The sequence below is a fragment of the Equus asinus genome, chromosome 2 (genome assembly GCF_041296235.1).
Source record: "Equus asinus isolate D_3611 breed Donkey chromosome 2, EquAss-T2T_v2, whole genome shotgun sequence".
NCBI lineage: Eukaryota > Metazoa > Chordata > Mammalia > Perissodactyla > Equidae > Equus > Equus asinus.
The window spans coordinates 55416356-55428483 of record NC_091791.1 but is presented as its reverse complement, the minus strand read 5'-3'; positions in this window follow the sequence as shown (position 1 = coordinate 55428483).

The window sequence follows — 12128 nt, the reverse complement described above, 5'->3', positions numbered from 1 at the left end:
AATTAAAGTCATAGTTTAAAAGAGCCTTTGTTAGTCTAATATGGGCATTAGGCTTTTGACTTTAATAGTCACGTCTGTGTGGTTGAAGAATTGTTCTTTAGCGTAGGACTTTGTGAAAATGACCAATAATTGTTGACAACAATGAGACATCTGAGAATATCTGAACACACACTCCATCGTGGACACGGAATACCATGGGCTGTACTGATGCTCCTGCATCTGCATATTGGTGGGTTGTGAACATCCATCTTGACTTCTTTGTCTCTACCTTGGCAATACTCCTTTTTCAGTGGGAATCACATGGGGATAGTCTCTGGATATTCTTCCAGGGCTTACACACTGCTGTTGTCTGTTCTGAGACATCATTTTCTCCCTCTGGGGTCCCTATTGCTTCAGAATGCTTATTGCTAAGTCTCAATCTGTTTCTGTACTTTCTCAGAATGCTGTCTGTAAGTATAGAGTCTTTATCACTTAATTCCTTTTGTAGACCATGCTTCCCTCCATTCAGTTCTGCCAGATGCCAGCTGCCTCTTTGTTAATGAAAACGCCAGCATGAGGTTGCCTTTCTGTGTCAGTCTCTCCTGGGCCCCAGGAGCCCATATTTGTTCTGGCAGCAGTATTCTCTTCACCTTGATCTATTCATTGTGCTTGCTCTGGGGGTGGAAGTAGAACTAAAAGCACGCTTGGCATGAAGAATCTGTTCCTGCCTGGAGCTTGAGCTGATGCCCCAATATTTCCTGGGCAACACCATTAAACATTTCATCCAGGAGCAGTAACTCAGGGAGGGAACTTCCCATTGCTGCATGTCCAATATCCTGTAGCCTGTGAGGGAAAGGCTACTGCCCTTCATTGTCAAGTAACTCTGGCTTTCTATTCTGTCTGAATCTCCTGTTTTTGGACAGAAGGAGCAGTTCCCTTGAGGTATGGGCCCAGAAAAGGGAATTTCCTTGAAGGCAACGAGGAGTGTCAAACCCAAGGGAGATGGCAAGAGGAGAGGTGTATGTCCAGCTGATCATACACAGGTTTATACCAAATTGTCTTTTGCCCTTGAGGATCATGGGGAGAGCCTAGAGGTATGGATCTGCTACTCTGAGCCCCACAGAGAGGTGGAAGGAATCCCCCCCCTCCTACCACCTCTCCTGCCTTCTCATCACCCCCTCGAATTGTTGGTAGTGACAGAATGTTAGGTGCACAGATGAAGTCTACATGGCACAATTTATAACAGCAGAAAACACAATTTTCTAGCAGTGAGTGGAGCACCAATCCGGCCATACTCCAAGGGACAAGAGTGGGCTGTCTCCCTCACTTGGCAGGTGCCGTCTGCAAGCATTGATTGAGACAGGTGTGGGAAGAGAACTAGCAGAGATTTGTCGTCTTTGTTGTTTCTTTTTATTTGGCTTCAGAGGAGGCCTCTGTGACAGTGCTGGGGATCCACAGCTGGGTTCTGGAAGGTCTCCATTTCTTCTATTAAATGCTCATAGCGTCCCCCATCCACAGGGCTAATCCACTCTGTGGCAGTCACTCTGAGGCTTATTGCTTAAGGGTTATATTTGGAAGACTCCAATGTTATACCAGGCCCCAATGCCAGAGAGCTGTTTGAGCTCCTTGGTTCTCTTATACTCCAGAATCTTTGGAGCAATGATCACATCATGCTCACTTCTGTATCTCCAGCTCTAGCACAGTGACTGGCATAGGAGTACCTCAACTGATATTTTTGGGAAAAATGAGCAAATAAATGAATGAGTTTATTTCAGATGAATGAAAGCAGAATTCCACACTCTGTGATTTGGGACCTCTCTGAACTATCTAACTTGAAATTCTGTGAGTTGGTAATTTTCAAGTCTATAGTGAAAGTAACTCATGTCAGGGACAGGATTTGAAAACTCCTGATTTCCCTGCCACCCTCCAAACTGTGGGCACTGCCTGAGATATAGGAAAGTCACTGAAGAGGAAACACCCATGGGTGTTTTTTATTCATTCGTTTATTCAACAGTCAAAAATATTTCTTGAGGGGCTGTTAAATGCAAAGATGTTATGGGTGATAGAACAAAGCATGAATGTTTTGGAATCAAGACTTGGGCTCACAAGTTAATTAAAATAAATTGCAGAGGAAGGGAAATAAACATGCGGCTCACGGCAATCTCACCCAGGGTGCGAGAAAGTAAAGCAAGTTTCAGGAGTCATGGGGGCCCTTTGCAGAGGTTCTGATAGAGTATGGGTTAGCAGGGTGGAGAAAGATAACATTATGGGGGGAAAGACATGAGCCAAAGCACAAAGGTAGGACAGCATGTCACATGCAGGAGTCGACAGGCCAGAGGGAAGTGTCCTGAATGGCGACAGTAGGATAGGATCTCAGAAAGACCAGAGTGGGCTAGATCACAGAGGACCTCAATGTCGGGTTAAGGTGCTAAGGCTTTAATTTGTAAATAGGAGACAATATTGATGTCTCCTGGCAAACAAGTTCTCTAACACAGAGTTATGAGTGAAATGCAGAACTGAGAGGATGTCCAGAGTGAGAGAAGCAATTAGGAGAAATCAGTTGCAAGAATCCTATATGAGATAAGTAAATGCCTGGGTGAAATTATAAGATAGAGACTAAAGAAAATATTTTTTAAATAAGCTAACAAGCATCAAACAAAGTGACAGTAATGACTATCAGGCCTCAGCAACTGATTGTATAAGAGAGATTAAGTGTCTATTATGCTTGATCACATTAAGAATAATCAGCTCTTTAAAGAAATAGTCATATATTCTCCTATGGTTGACGAATGATGAATATGAATAATATTTATTGAGCAATTACTAAGTGCTGAGCATTCTGCTAAACATAGTAGTTGCATTACCACGTTGAAGCTTCACTGTGGCCTGATGGTCTATCCTACTCCCACTTTACAGATAAGGGAAGTGAACGCCAGTTGAAGTAACTTGACCATTGTCACCCTACTAGTGAGTGACAGATCTGGCTTTTGAACCCAGGAAGTCTGAATTAAGTCTAAAGTCTCCTTCATATAAGTTATTCTGCCGAGTGAAATCATTTTTATTTTTCACTATCTGTTAATATGGAAGCCTTTCCAGCAAAGATCTGAACATTTTCAGTACCACCTATGAGATGACCAGATATGAACAGGGCTATGTCTTTTACTTTAAACACTAACCCATTTTCTTAGTCTGGTCAACTTGATCCCACTGACAGTTGAACAGTCAGCTTACAAGAGGTCCAGGAAGCAAAGTTCCTTCTATCCCTAAGTTATATGGCTAAATTTTCAAATATTTAGAAGAATGAGACCGACTACCATAGTATTTCCCCTACCCTTTGGTGAATGTTAAAACAAGAGTCACCCACGATACTCAGTGTTTCTCCAAATTTTCCTTGGTGTATCTCTGACCACAAAGCAAGGTACTCAGAAAATATGAAACACACTAACTGAACAGCAACACAAGTCTTAGGTTCTATCTAAAACGTTGGACACATTTTGAATATATCCCTTTTTATTTTAATAGAGTATAATTTATTTTACTATAAAGGCAATTTCACATTTTCCTGTCAAACAGTGATGGTCAAATGGGTGGCACCATATTTATCCTGTGCCTTTACATACCCTCTGAGATCTACTGGGAGGGCTGTATCTGATTTGAGAAATGCAGAAACAGCCCAGATGTGTGACTCTTTTTGGGGGGCAAGATGACACCATGGCTAAGAGCATGGGCTCTGGCATCATCCTGCCTGGTTTGCACCCTGGCTCGACCATGGTTAGCACCAGCCTTCTTGGGCAAGTTGCTAAACCTGTAATTATCTCAAAATTCTCATTTGTAAAATAGAGATGACATTTCAGAATTCAATTAACACAACAATGATGTGTTGTACAATCAATGCCTCTCAGATTCAATGAAACATGATAGAATCTACCACATCGGATTATTATGAGTTAATGTTTGTAAAGTACTTTAAATGATGCCTGGCACAAGGTAAACAATAAAATTTAACAATTATTTTTATATGTACAATTTACAAGCTTCAAGATTAAAACATGAGAAACAGACTTCTGAAAGTTTCCTTATTGGAGAACAGGGAGAAAGCAAGGCCTGGAGAAGGAGAGCATGAGCTTGCCAGGGAATGGCAGATTAGCCAATTTATGTTAACTCAGTCAACAGATATTGAACACGCACAGGTTGGATATTCCTCTAGGTACTGGGGATGCAACAGTCAATAAAAACAATTTTTCTCAAAGGATTTAGAAACTAACAGAGGAGATAGGAGTTAATTAAATAATGTGTCCAAAAGTGCAAATTTGTATCTTTGATAATTGCCACAAAAGAGAAGCACACAGGTGCAGTGGGCCTAAAATTAGGGGCTTTGGCCTAATTAGGGAAATCTGGAGAGGCTGGTCTGAGGAAGTGAGACTTAAGCTGAAATCAGAAGAGTGAGTAGGAGCACACCTGGTTGAGGAGGATGTGAAGGACCTTGGAAGCAAAGCTAATAGCCTGTGCAAAGCTCTGGTGGGAGGGGGACCCCTGCACACACAGTGTTCCCATAGCAGGCTGAGGGAGAGCCTGGAGTGGGCCTCCGGGAGAGGACGTCAGAGAAGTAGCCAGGTACTAGATGGCCATGATGGGGAAGACAATAAAGGGACAAGACAAATCCTGTCCTCGTAATTCCCCTAAGGGCCAGCAAGGCAGGGCAGGCCCCACTCTGTGTCTCCTCCAGGAAGTTCAGCCACCGCTCAGCCCCTCTTCCACCCCAGGCGCCTCCTCACTCTTGCAGCCTGACACCTTCTTCTCCTGGGAGGGAAACAATGAGCCTAAGCTGCATTTTCACAAATGAATAAAGTACATAGGCTTCCATCTCTGCCAGGCATTTTGTGGGATGAGACAGAAATACTTCAAACCAAACAGAAGGTGCAATTCCTCAGCTACAAATTGCGTATGTGAGAGGGGTCCTCACAGCCTCTGCATTGGCCTCCTTTCTCTGCTCGGGGCTCTGTCCTGTCCACACCAGCTCCCCTGCTCATCCTTGCACAAGGCTCTGTTTCTCTCACAGATGGACTAGAAACTCCATTTTTGGTTCCCTTGCGAAAAGAACACATTATAGGAAGAATCTGAAGCAGAGTTTCATCCTTAGGAAGGATTGATAGTGCGGGTCCAAAAGGAAAGAGCTCTTTTATCCTTCATCATAGGATGTTTTAGGGAAAAATAGAAGAGGGAGAAGAATAAGAAGGAAGGGAAGATGCAGGAAATTTGCAGTAAAGTATATACAATATAAAATCTTCATTTACATATATATGTAATTTTCATTATATATATAAAATATCCATTATATGTACATAATTTCCATTATAAAATCTCCATTTTTTCATATATATATATATTCTCCATTGATTCTAAAAGTAAAAATATCAAACAGCTCATAGATACCTGGTTAGAGGGTTGATCCCTGACTGACCTTTGCTGGAGTGGGCAGGAAGATCAGATGCCGCAGCTGCTTTCCCTGCAGACTGGGGCGCAGAACTGCACAGTGGTTAGAAGCGAGGCCTCTGAATGTGACAACCCAAGTTCCAATTACTTAATATCTCTGTACCTATGCTTCCTTATCTGTAAAGAGGGTATATTGCTTAGGTCTATAAGAGAATCAAGCAAATTAATACATTTAAATGCAGTTACAACAATGCTTTACGTCTAGAAAGCTCTATATGTCTATTAACTTTCCCCATTATTATGGCTCAACCACAGGCGCCCAGTAAGGAGGTCTTCTTTTGTTTCAGAACTGCAGGTTGTTTCGTTTGTTTCATTTTTATAACAGAGAATTCTTTTCTAATTATCTGCATCAATGAAGAGAAATTATTCAATTAGCAAATTTGAGTTTAGAAATATTTATTGTCATATATGCTAAATGCAAACCACTAAGTTAGATGCTTTTATGAACATGACTTCATTGAATCCTCACTCTTTAAAGTGGGTATTATCATTATCCCCATTTTACAGCTGAGAACACTGAGGCTCAGAGTTTAAATAAATTGCTCAGGAAAGACAGAGGGTAAGTGCAGAAGAGTCAGGTTTTAAAAACATATCTGAACTATAGCACTTTTAAAGACAGCGTATAGCATTAATGATTAAGCACTTGTCTCTGAATCAGGGTGAGTTCAAATAGCACCTCCTCAAATCACTGAGTGAAGACAGGAAATTTATGTAATGTCTCTGAGCCCCATTTTCCTCATCTGTAAAATGGAGGTAATAATAACTGACTCAAAGGGTTAATTGCAGTCAGGCACAAGAAATCTTTAGTGCAGTGCCTGGTCCATAGTAAGTGCATGACGGGAAGCAATCGACGTGATTGTCACATATATATTATGTAGTATAGATCTCTTCTTACCTGGGTAGAGTAGCAGCTCTATGGCCCTCAGCAAGGCTTCCAAAGTTACTGTGATCAGCATCCTTTGCACATAATTTACTGCTATGTAATCAAAGCACCTTTAAAATGGAGTCCAAGTTGTAGGTGACCTTTGGTGAGAAACTGGTAGACAAATTATTTTTTTATCATTGAACAGTTAGTATTTCACTCCTCCGCTTCCTCCACTGCTAGCTGTCTTTTTATATTCACTTAAAAGAAGTGCAATAGCAGGTGGCATTGTTATCATCGCCATCATCATCGACATCATCCGTACACCAACCAACACTAAATAGTTCCTCCATACCAGGCATTGTGCTGCATGTTTTACGTGCCTTATACTATTCCTCTAAAAATCCCATAAAGCAACTTATCTCAGTTACACCAGATGGTGAGAAAATTGAGGCTAAGAGAGATAACAAACCTACCTCATATGATTATGACTAGTGGTGTCATAGCAACAAGATTCCAATGTATACATTTTAGCTCTCAAATGCTGAAGTCTACATAAAGTAGTATATATATCTTTCCAATAGGTATGTTTCTTAAGAGCAAAAACTCTTTGTAAATCTCAAAAGTGTTGGCTATTAAATTACTGCAGGTGGGCCTAGCATTTTTGAACTACCAATTTTCTGAGAGTTTATGTTTCTGTTCTCCATACTTGCCGAGATTGATTGGATGGTTCCAATTCCCCCACTACTTCAGAACACCTGCAGTAAAGGCAGAATGTTTTAAGTGTTCACTGAATGTTAATTGAACAAATGAGTAAATGAATTAAATTAAGTTCCAGCTGCACTGATGTAGCTGCAGGGTCTGTATATAAATGACACTTTTAAATAATTGGTGCAATCGAGAATGAAATGGCCAATTCTAGAGACATGTTTTATTCCATTACATCTAGACATAAGGAGAGGCGGCAATCATGTACCTTTAGATCTTTTAATATCAGATCCCATAATTCTTCTCAGATGTGCCAGGAGATGTGATAAGAAGGATGGGAAGCTGATGAGCCATGGAAGAACCTCTATTTTCTAGAACATACTTAAGTTGCGGATCACAACATTAGAGCAAGAAAAGAATTTCAGTGGGTTTTACTAACTAGGAATATGGTGATTGCAGAGGCCTCAGTGAGAGTCCATGTCCACGTTTCATTTTCCCAATCCCAAATCCATTCTTTTCCAGGCAGAACCGGCCCAATGGAGACTTCGTGAAAACCACTGACTGTGGAGAAAATACTAATCTCCCCTTTAGCTTTCAGAAAAGAGGGTAAAGTTTTATTCCATGGAATCAATTTTATAAGAAGCCATATTCTTGATCACAAATACCAAACGGGTATTCTTTCCTCACTAGGTTATTGAGAAGATTATGTGAAAGAGTATAAGTGGAAGTGCTTTGGGGATGGGAAAGCGCAGTCTTTGTTTATAGTAAATCTGGTAAGAGAGTCTTGAAAGTCTGCCTAAGAGAGCATCACAATCCAGACTTCCTTTTTTAGCCAAAGAACCCAGGTTTCAAATAATATCTTGTGTAACCTCAGTGTGAATGATAGAAGAAATGTCAAGCTGCTTGAGTTTGAGCCAGGAGGCCTTGCTCCTTCTATCCTCTCTGTTTCCTCAGAGGCAACAAGATGCATAGAAGAGAAGAAATCCCAGATGGAGGCTGGGGTCTGCAACCTTGCAGTTGTCTGTCTTCATTTATATTTTATTTGGCCTGGATTTTAAAGTAATTTGAATTGGAATGCCTTCAGGAAGGTCAAACAACCCCCAGCCCTAGCCACCAATTACCTTCTATTGTCTTGCTCAAGGATGATGCTAACATTTGTCAATATACTTGAATTTGAGCCCTTTTGTAGATCTTTTGTGACTCCTAAAGCTTTTAACTTGAATTACCTTTAGAGTGGCTACTTTCTATTTTTCCTTCCAGCAAAGATTCAAAGGATACAATGTGATCCAGCTGGACTGCAGAAAAACTCCTGTCACTTACTGATACCACAGCTTATCTCTAAATTTTGCTTATGCTCTTATTGTTTCCTTACCAATCATTGTCTCTTGAGGAATCCAGGACATTAAATGCTGGAACAACATGGAAATCTTTGTACTGACTTTCCTCATTGCTTTTAAGCCAAGGTTTCATGGGGTGAAGGAGGTTAGGTAATGTTTATTGATCATCAAACATATGGTAGACAGCATGACTTGGCCCTTACACCGATTATCTTATTGGATCTTTATACCAATGTTGTTATCTCCAGTTTACTGAGGTGCCTGGACTAACTTGACTAAGACCACACAGCTAGTAAATAGCAAAACAAGGATTTAATATCTCTTCTTTTTGGCTCCAAAGATCATGCTTTTCCTCCACTCAAGAGCGTATATCTTCCTAGCCCCAAGCCAAAACACTCTCAAACCTAATTTCAGTTCTTCTCTTGCCATCTCTCAATGCCATGCATATTTCCGATTGATCATTTTTTTTCTTTTTATATCAGTCACTTCTTTCTTTCTATTGGTTTGGGTGATACAAGCTCAACACAAGATTGACATGAGGGAAGCCATATTATAGACATGAAACCATATTGTAACTTTGAACGACTTCTGACTAACTAAACCAGCTAGATTTGCACCCTCCAGGAGATCCACCTGCTCTGTAGATTTTACGATGCCTGCTAGTACAAACACCTCCCAGCTGTGATAAGATGATATCTTTGCTCTTTTGAGTTCCTTAGGAATGTGATGATGCCCCCAAACTGAGAGTCTATGCTCATAGGCATCATCAATGACAACTGAAAGATCTGGTGTGGCAACTCCCAGTCTGTAACACCAGAGGGTCAACATTCCTAACCCCGACCCCTATAACCCACTGGCCTATATAACTGCTTCAAGACTCTGTGCCCCCTTAAGATAGCTCTTTCGGACATTAGTCCCCCATCTTCCCTCTTGCTAGCAAGCTGTAATAAAATGCCCTTTCTCTGCCACCATCTTACCTCTTGACAATTGGTTTTTGCCTCACAGTGAGAAGCTCATGCCCTTTGTGTGGCAACATGGGTCTTTTCACTCATTTTGATTAATTGGCATGTAAACTACCTTTGATATTTGATGTTTCCAAGCTGTAGAAGTCTGATTTTAGTGGGAAAAACTGTATTGCTCTAAACAGAGAGATGTCAGACCCTTCCTTATCTTGACAAGTTAGACACAGGCAGTGTCTTTGGCTCTGGCACTCAGACATGCATGCTGGTCTTTTTCTCAGGAGCTAAATACAGCAAAAACCAAGGGTCTAAGTTGTTGCTTTGTGGTGGAGGTAATGAAGGCAGAGGAATTTTCCACATCAAACTAGATTTGAGATGTGGTTTTGGCCTTTTTCCCTGCCTGCTTAGGCAAAGTTGGTTTTCCAGCCCTTCCATTGATTTGGGCAGCCCAATACATTTATAGTAAATGAATTTTAGGCTTGATTCACTCTAAGTCAGCTTCTGTGTTTTAAAACTTTTAACTTGGACAGATATAGTATTTTTATAGCCACCATAGTGACTCAGTGATAATCAACCACAAAACTCCAGATAAACAGATACAGAAGCACAAACATGCACACAGCACACCAGAAGTCACCAAACTGCTAAACGAGCACCTGAACTTCATTACCCAGACCTACTCAACATTAGATGCCTACATAATAGTGCTATTTTAAAGTTACATCAGCTCAATATCCAAAAAAATTACTGTGTTTCCTTTTTCTTTCTATGTGAAAGCTGCTACTAACCTTGAGTCCTTACCAGTCCCATTTCCTTTAGTAACTGTCTTGTTACTTCACAAAGGGCACAATCAGCTCACCACAAGACAGAAGTCAATCATGAAGAGGCAAGATGGTGGCAGAGAAAGGGCATTTTATTACAGCTTGCTGGCAAGTGGGAAGACAGCTGACTAATGTCCAAAAGAACCATCTTAAGGGGGGCACAGAATCTTGAAGCAGATATATAGGTCAGTGGGTTACAGGGGTGGGGGTCAGGAATGTTGACCCTCTGGTGTTACAGACTGGGAGTTGCCACACCAGATCTTTCAGTTGTCATTGATGATGCCTATCAGCATAGACTCTCTGTTTGGGGGGTTCCTCACATTCCTAAGGAACTCAAAAGAACGAAGTTATCATCTTCGTTGGGAGGTATATGCACTAACATGGGTCATAAAATCTACAGAACAGGTAGATCTCCTAAAGGGTGCAAATCTAGTTGGGTTAGTTAGTCAGAGGTCATTCAAAGTTACAACATGATCTCTTTTCTACAATATGGCTTCCCTTATGTCAACCTTGTGTTGAGCTGGCTTCAATTCCCCCTTTTTGATTTTTGTCCCTCAATCTTGAGGGACATCCTGTTGATGAGGGGCATAGGTTGTTCCATTTCATTGAACCAGTCTCTTACTAACATGGTGTGATGCAGGTGGGCTCCCAAAGTTTGGCCTATATTGTGTAAGCAAGTAACCAGGTATTTAATAAGAAGAATTTTTAGAGATACAAAAAGAAAAACAAGGCTAGTGGTGGGAGCAAATTATAAACCTGTTTCTGAGCCCAGCGGGGCAGCCAGTCAAGAAGACATGTAGATGTCACAGCATCTTTTTCAGTTTGAAATGTCCCTGACAATGTCATCGGGAGCTCAGGTGTCTTTGTAAGAGGCTCACACAGCAGCAGACATGATTCTCTCTTAGGTCTACATCAAGTCCTCCAGCTTCAGTTTGCAAGGCTTCAGGAGAAAGGGCAGGTTCAGTTCTCAAAGATTCTGAGTGAAAATAACGGAAAAAGAATTGAAATCATTAGCTTGGAGAGTTGTAGCCAGATATTTCAAGAGACTAGAAGAATTTAGGATCCAGTCCAGTAAACAGATACAAGCAAAAACCTCAAAGGCAATTGACAGCTCTAGAATGTAATATCCATGAATGTGTACCATAGTTTCTACTGAAGCATAATTTTTCTCTCTAAAATCACCCTCATTTTTATCAAAGATAGCCAATTAAGACTCATTGGTTTGCAAAATAAGGCTAGTTTCAATAAAACTTAATTCAATTATTTACATAAGTACAGCAAGAATAGCCATTGATCTTGTAGGTTTTGTGAAAATCTGCTTTGCTAGAACTTTTTATAGGGAATCTCAGGTTGAGCTTTATAGGCCTCTTTAGGCCAGAAAAGCCAAGCCAAGGATTTGTCATTAGGCTTCACAGGCAATACCTTAGATATGGTTGAATTCCTCTCTTTTCCTGAGGTTCCCCAAAGTATTTTGAAATTCTGGGCACCTGCCAGATAAATGACCTTCCTTACCCAGGGTGCTGAAATCCTTGTAAACAGGCCAGCAGGCCAACGCTTCCAAGTGGCTTTATCCCAGGAAGTCAACGTTTATTCCTCAAAAGCTGTGTTGTCATATCTGAGTCTATATGTTTCTCTCAAATATGACATTCCAGTTAAAGCCTTAGTTATATAACCAATGTTTGCAAAAGTGTCCTGCTTTAAGGAGAACAGATTCTTATTGAACTTATGCAAATAACTATATTGCAAGGAAATAACCATACTCACTCACTCACTAAGTTTCCAAATTCTGGAGGGATAAGGTAGGGACAAAAAGGTAAATGTTTCAGTTCTGCTCACAAAAGTATAATTTCACCAAATTTCTATAAGTCATAGCGAGTATAAGAGAGAAAAAAGTTTCCTTAAATCTGAGAAAACAAAATAAAACATAAAAAAATCAACAATACTTCAAACCAAATTCATAAAAATTATA